The sequence below is a fragment of the Limulus polyphemus genome, unplaced genomic scaffold (assembly GCF_000517525.1).
Source record: "Limulus polyphemus unplaced genomic scaffold, Limulus_polyphemus-2.1.2 Scaffold8027, whole genome shotgun sequence".
In the NCBI taxonomy this organism is placed as follows: domain Eukaryota; kingdom Metazoa; phylum Arthropoda; class Merostomata; order Xiphosura; family Limulidae; genus Limulus; species Limulus polyphemus.
Window position 1 is genome coordinate 10665 of NW_013673637.1, and position 7663 is coordinate 18327.

Below are 7663 nucleotides of genomic sequence, written 5' to 3' on the forward strand. Positions count from 1 at the left end.
GAAGTTCGTATGTCATACTGTGATGTAGCCTACAGAGTGCATAATTCTTCTCGTGATTCATGGCATGTGCACGTTTTACTGACGTCACGACAGTACAAATTACAACGTTAAGCGTCCCTTATGTGACGTCATTTTAATGACTGACTGACTGACAGATAATACACTACTATATAGTGGTGCGAGTGGTTAAAACAGGTGATCCCTACACACAAGGTCACAGTGATCAAGAGCCGATATATAAATGTATTCTTTTACAAATAACTAAAAGTGAGTTTTATTAAATGACGTGTGGTAACGATTTCCCTTGATTTGGAGGCTATTTTAAAGTTTTACAGTTCAAGATGGCGAGTCTAATCTATTGGCAGTAAAAAGAAAAAGAAAAAAAAAGACTCAACTTCGCTCATAAATAAATCGAAACGCCAAACGTGAGTACCTGTTCTCTATTTGGGGGGAGGGGGGTAAAAACATCGTCGCCCGCGCCTCCTCCTCAATATTAGCTGCGGGGCCGCCACTAAACATAGTGTAGCCCCATAGAGAGAGTATTACTTTATACTACTACTAGTATAGAATACAAGTATCACTATGGTTGATTTTTACACGAAAAAGCCGATAAGAGAACTAGGGCTTGAACCCAGGACCTCTGGCTTGTACTCTTGGATAGTTCAATGATAGAGCATGGCCTTGTGAGCTAGCGTTCCTGGGTTCAAGTCTTGAAAATTTTAAATATTGTCCTTTCTTTATTTCTATGATATAGCCCATCCTGGTGTCTAACATTAGGCTTATAAATATAACGTAAAATATAAGAAGAATGTATAGGACCAATCATTATAACGGTGAATACATTTTTATAATTAGACAAGCTAGTAATTAGGAGTATGAATAACACATTAAACTTGACATAAATATTTAACCAATTAAATGTCATTAAGTTTTAAAAAAATCTATTATCTTTACCCTCGCCATTATTCAATGATGTCACAAAACGTGGTTTTACGTATGCGACAGGGAAAACTATTAATGTTCATTGGTACAAAGAACTTGTCATTCGTTAAAATGAGATAATTCAATTGATAAGATAATAATTGCTAATTATGACAGAAACAGTTGAATTATACAAAGGAAACAACACCCCCCCCCCCAAAAACGAATTACTACATTTTATTTCGTGTTTTTTTTGTTTTTGTTTTGTTTCAGGTGGACACCTGTTAGAGACCGACCCCAGTGACCAGAAGCTATCGTTCTAATAACCAACATTTAAAATATATATGAGGGCATTCCATATCCGTTAAAATTACAGCCCCATGTTTCTAACAATTAAATCCATTTTAATAGCAATATTATCTGGATTTCATATCCAATATTCTCTTTTTAAACCTTGTATTCCGCTCTTCTTTGGCTGGCTCCAAGTTCTTTAGCACAGAAAGCTTATTTTTACCAATCATTCCAAGTTTACCCTTTCATTCAACGTAACCTAACAGGAAGATGATCTGCTCTATTGCCCCCAAATCTTAAGATGCACGTGCAGGAATAAAACCCCAGACACAATTCATCTAAAAACATCGAGGAGCTGTAAACGGAAAGTTTGTCTGTTTGTGTTTTTAGAGCAAAGCCACATAGAGTTATCTGCAGTGTCTACTGCGGGGGGAAATCGAACCCCGGATTTTAGCGTTGTAAGTCCTCAGACTTACCACTGTCCCACCGAGAACGGGAAGTTTGATTCAGCGAAATAGAAAAATTACAGATCTAACCAATAGCTGGAATATTCTGTATTTTTGTATATTTATCACTTTATTCATTTAACATTTATTCAAAATAAGAAAAACAAAATACTATAATAATTATGTAACTCATTATTGATTAATTTTGATTATTTTCCCATCAATGTCCATTTGTGATACTTTGTGAACTTTTTCAAAACGTTCTTATTGATACTGAAGACTAAAAAAGTTAAATAACCTTTGAATTTAAGGTTATTTAACCATCATTTAAGGTTTATTTTCCACAAATGTTTTTCCTCTTTTTAAATTTGGCAAAATGCGTTTGCAGAGATTTAATAATTGTGCAACTTTCGTTCACCACCCAAAGCCGCGAAATGTTTTCGCTGTGACGTAAGTAATTAATTAAGCTTTGTTATAAACGGAAATTGGGTTGTTATAGAGATGGGCGGTTAGATTTTCATATCTAGGGGTGAGTGGTTACATTTTCGTGCCGCGACACGTGAAAATTATTATTTAAGGTAACAAAATTTGGTCTCTAAACGCATGTCGTCAACTCCAAGATAATGATTTTTTGACAATCGGAAATAATTAATTCTGAGAGACTCCATAATTGTTCTTTGTTTGTTTTCTTTTTTTTTAAAGATTTACTTAACAAATGTTTACGATAAAAAATCAAACTTCCTATCGAAACGGTTAAGTAGTTGTTCAATGGCTTTCTAGCTCTCAATTTATGTATTTATGTCACTGTGGGTCAGAGGAATGTTGCGGGATTTACAACGCTAAAATGTAGGGTTCGATTCCATGCGGTGGACAGAGCGTAGATGGTCCATTACGTAGCTTTGCTCTAAACAAACAACAACCTTATATCAACATATCCCTGTGGGTTTCGGGATTTACAACGCTGAAATTCGGGGTTCACTTCCCTGTGGTGAACAGATGCTCCATTGCGTAACTTTGCTCTAACCCAAACAACAACCTTATATATATGTAAAGGTATATAATTCATGATTTTGTCTTGGCTTGTGTATTTTTTATTTTGGAAGATGATTAAGTCGCTTTCAAAATGTTTAATTGTTTAAACGAAAGGACACCAAGTGGTTTATTTTCAATAAATATTTTACTGATTTTTATACTTGCAAATTAAATATAAAATATTTTATTGGTATCATACTAAAGTGGAGATTATTTCAGTTTTCCAGGAAGTTCATGGCAGTCTGTATCGATATATTTGTTTGTTTGTTGTTAAGCACAAAGCTAAACAATGTGATATCTGTACGCTAGCCGCTAGGAGGCGCCTGTATCGACACGAAGAATATTTAACCTACAGTTCAGCAGGTAGAGGGGGTTGTAAAATAAGATTGTACTTTTTTTTTATATAAAAAACAACAACAACACATTTTTGTTGATTTATGTTTCTCAACTACTCGGTATAGTTTCCTAATTATTCAATTTTCTCGTGGATTTGAATCTCTCGGAAAAGCAAAATCATTTATTACAATTGAAAAAGTTAATGAATATGAATATAATGGAACATTCTGGTTTCCTTTCCGATTGACCTTTGATTTGTTATCTGTAAGATTTAAACGAAACTTCAACTTGGAAGCACATTAAGCAACCCTAAATTTTATTTTCATAATACATATTTTAAAATTTTAGAATACCTAAACTCTAGAACTATAACATTATTATGTTTAATAGCGTAGAATAAAACAATATTTTTCAATTATTAATAAACTTTTAAGCCTTCTATTATTGTGTTTTATTCATTAAAAAATTCATGTTACCGAAAGAAGATTTTCTTGTACTTATTTATTTGACTGAAAATAATTATGTATTTTTCCTGCAAAGTATGTTTATTTTAGAATAAATAATTCAAGTATATATATATATATATATATATGTATGTGTAAGTAACTTTCTATAAATATATGTACATCTTATAATGTAGCCCTGTTGTTCCAGCAAATGATGACAAAATATATTCAATAAATAATTCAAGTATATATATATATATATATGTATGTGTAAGTAACTTTCTATAAATATATGTACATCTTATAATGTAGCCCTGTTGTTCCAGCAAATGATGACAAAATATATTCAATAAATAATTCCTTTTTATTTCCTTCCAACTAAATGATATTCCACCTTTTGAAAAATGTTCTCATCGTATGCACAAAACTGATAATATTGCACTAATGGTGGTATTTATTGTGGGTCAACGATAAGCCTACAAACTTTCAAGCTGAAATCCGGGGTTCGATTTCCAGTGATGGACAGAGCGCATATAGCCTACTGTGTAGCTTTGCACTAAAAACCAACTTTATGAAAATCGGTTATCGGTTGTCGTCCTACCCATTCAACTTATATTATTCAGGGGAAAACGTAAAATGTCACGTTAAATTTTTCAGAAGATTTGTCCCCTATTTCACGTTTGACTGAGAAGAAAGTTTTCAGTTAAACTGAATTCCCCCAGAGTAAACGAACAGGGCCCACAAAGTAAACGGATAAGGCCCATAAAAGCACGAGTTACGACGAACACTGTATCACAGAGTGTAGGTTTGTTTCTCTCTGAACGTTGACTGAGTTTGTACACAAACGACAAGCTTTATTAAAACAAAGACAGCCAAAGACAAACACAATACTTTGTTTGTTTGAATTTCATGCAAACCTACTCGAGGGTTATATGCCATAGCCGATCCTAATTATAATGTAATAGACTAGATGGAAGATAGCTAGTTAACACCACCCACAGCCAGCTCTTGGGGTAGTCTTTACCAACGAATAATGGAATTGATCGCCACATTATAATGCTTCCGCAGCTGAAAGAGCGAGCATGTTCGGTGTAGTATTCAAGTTCGTGACCCTCAAATTTCCCCTCGAGTACCCTAACCACCAGGCTATGCCATGCAAAACACAATACATATATTATTTATTTGTTTGTTTTTAATACAAAGCCACATTGGACTATCTGCTGTGTCCACCGTGGGGAATCGAACTTTGAGCCACACAAAAAGGAAAGTTAAAATATTAAAATAAGAATAACCTCACACTTAAACTAAAGCAAACAAAGTTTAAATTAAAAACAAAGAAATCTAAAAACTGCTAACGATATCTCCAGAAGTCTACCGCTTCAAAAATCTACAATAGTTCAATAACAAAACTTACTAATTCTGATATGTTTAACAGGGGAGAATCTGGCTTTAAATACCAAAATACAGTAACACAAACAAAGTCAGGCTTCTCAAGACAGGCACCTCTCCCACTTGACTCTGATCCACTCATGCTTAAACACGATTCCCCTACATAAAGGGCACCTGTCTATTTCGAGACATCATGACTGAAGTCACGACTGTTTCCTGCGAGAAAACACGCTTAATGAGTAATTAGTGAAACTGGTCCTTCGTACAGTTAAATTCAGGAAATTTTATGTTGTTTACTTTAGTAACTCCCTACTTTTAAACTGAAGGAAAAACAAAGATTTCGAAAAAAATATTTCTATTAACTAATGGAGTATAAAACGTCTCTTGTACCCCCTTATTTACCTTGTACCAAATAAAGATTTTGGAGCCCTTTGACTCTTCTTCCTTAACTTAGACAGAGATTTGGTGTATATGACCTTCCCATGTCAGTGGACACTTATGTCATTTAGTATTACGTAGGTTCAAATTTTATAGAGGTTTAAAAATATCTGTTTTCCCTATTTTTGATTATTGAATTACAAGATGAAGATTTTTGTTTTTCTCTATAAGTCTCATTCAGGTTCACTCGATAATGTCTCCAACTTTTCTTCTGATACACAACTCTCTCCCGACCTTAGATGGCAGAGCTGTCTAGTCCCTATATGCACTCGTCATTCGATTTTGTTGTAATGTGTAAAGGTTGATTTTCACTTTTTTATTACATTGGGTTCAGTCCCTTTCTCTGACTTAGTCAAAGTCAGAAATTCCGGTTTAATTCAGCGTAACATTTCTGACATTCCCCCTTCTATTGCAGTTATTATTCTTACCTGTCATGTATGTTTTCATAATGTCCAAGAAAATGTTCATTATATTAGTCATTGGTCGTTTCTTTGTGGTGTAATCTCTCTCAAAGAATTATCCTGTAATAAACAATTAACCACTACCCATGACATTTCTACATGCTCCAAAATAGCCCAGTTCACACACAAAAAATGCATATACATTTATGAGAATAACAACAAATAAGTAGTGAATTTTGCCGAGAAAAAACATGAGGTCCAGTTTATTTTGGATTGGTCACTGTCACCGGGCTAGACTGGTTTTAGGGGACTGTCCCATCAATAATACTGGACAAGATCAGTCCCCTCTTGTAATTCAAGTGTAAGATGTCGGGGTCTATCGTTTTATCACAAATGGTAATGGCCAATCGAAGAATGGACTAGGCCTCGTTTTTCTTTCTTGCTAAAATTCCCAGTTTTGGCGTTGAGAGAGAGAGAGAAAAAAGGAAGAACAAAAAATTTTATATTATCTGTTGAAGATTTTTGAAGAATAATTTAATAGCATTAATTTTTTTATATATATATCATTCAAAATACCTACATAAATACCACTTACTTGTGGAAAGTAAATGACAAATTAACACCATCCACGTACAAATAAATACTCTGGAAGCTGAGCTGTATATTGATACTTGGAATTACTTTTTTTGATTGAATTAAAATCTTATTTTACTTTGTTATGCTCTCGGGGAAAAAAAGTGTGATTTATTTTGCATCATCCCTTATGATGCAATTTTCAGAAAATTGTAAATTATTCTATGAAATAAATTAAAATTTATTTAAAATGTTCGTAGTGTTTTTTATTATTTAAAGAGATCATTTCCAAGGGTAAAATATGTTTTCCATCAGTAGTTAATGTATAATCACAGTTGCTGTTCATTTAAAACTATTTTGTTAAGTAATTTATCGTTATAGTGCCCTCTATATTTAAGATCACTATAGAGAGTGGAAAAAGAGTTGAGTTAACATCGAAATGGTTTATTGTTGTTATTTGAGTGATATTGCTTAATATGCAGTTAACTTGATAGGTAAGTTTTTTTCGGTATATGGATTAACGTAATAATTCATTTGTTACTAGGCCTAGAAAGGTCTACAGATTAATTAACGTAATAATATATTTGTGTTACTAGGACTAAAAAGTCTGCAGATTAATTAACGTAATAATTTATTTTTGTTATTAGGCCTAGAATTTAGGAAATATCAATGGATTATCAACGTAACAACTTTTTATCCTACTAGGCCTAGGTATACGGATTAATTAACGTAATAATTTATTTATGTTACTACGCCTAGAAAGGTCTGCAGATTAATTAACATAATAATTTATTTTTGTTACTACTACTAGGCCTAAAAAGTTCTGCAGATCAATTAACTTAATGATATATTTGTGTTACTAATACTAGGTCTAGAAAGGTCTGAGGGTTAATTATTATATAATTTATTTTTGTTACTAGGCCTAGAATGGATCGCTTTTAAAAGTATTTTATTTCTTTAACTGGATCACACTGTGCTTTTTAATAAGTAATAATAACTAGTAATTTCAAAGGTTTGAAATAACATAATTTGCAGTAATGGCAATACTGCAAACGACCTTAGAACTTGTACTTACTGATTTCATAATATTATCATATTTCATAAAAAGCTTATTTTTTTGAAAAACAAAAACTTAATAAATTGCAATATGGTTAAGAGTAATTATCAATTTTTTTTATTGAGCTGAATAATACTTTGTTTGTACTCATCACACTTTTATGAAATGTTTCCTGTAAATAATAGGTACCAAACTTAAATATCAAGAAACTCATGAAAACGTTTTTATTCCAACTGACATCACTTCGCGAGCGTAGAGAAACTAAAACTTTTAGTAAAAGACGAAATCTGGATAGTAGTGTTATAAAACTCTCCTCTCACACAATTTTAGAGC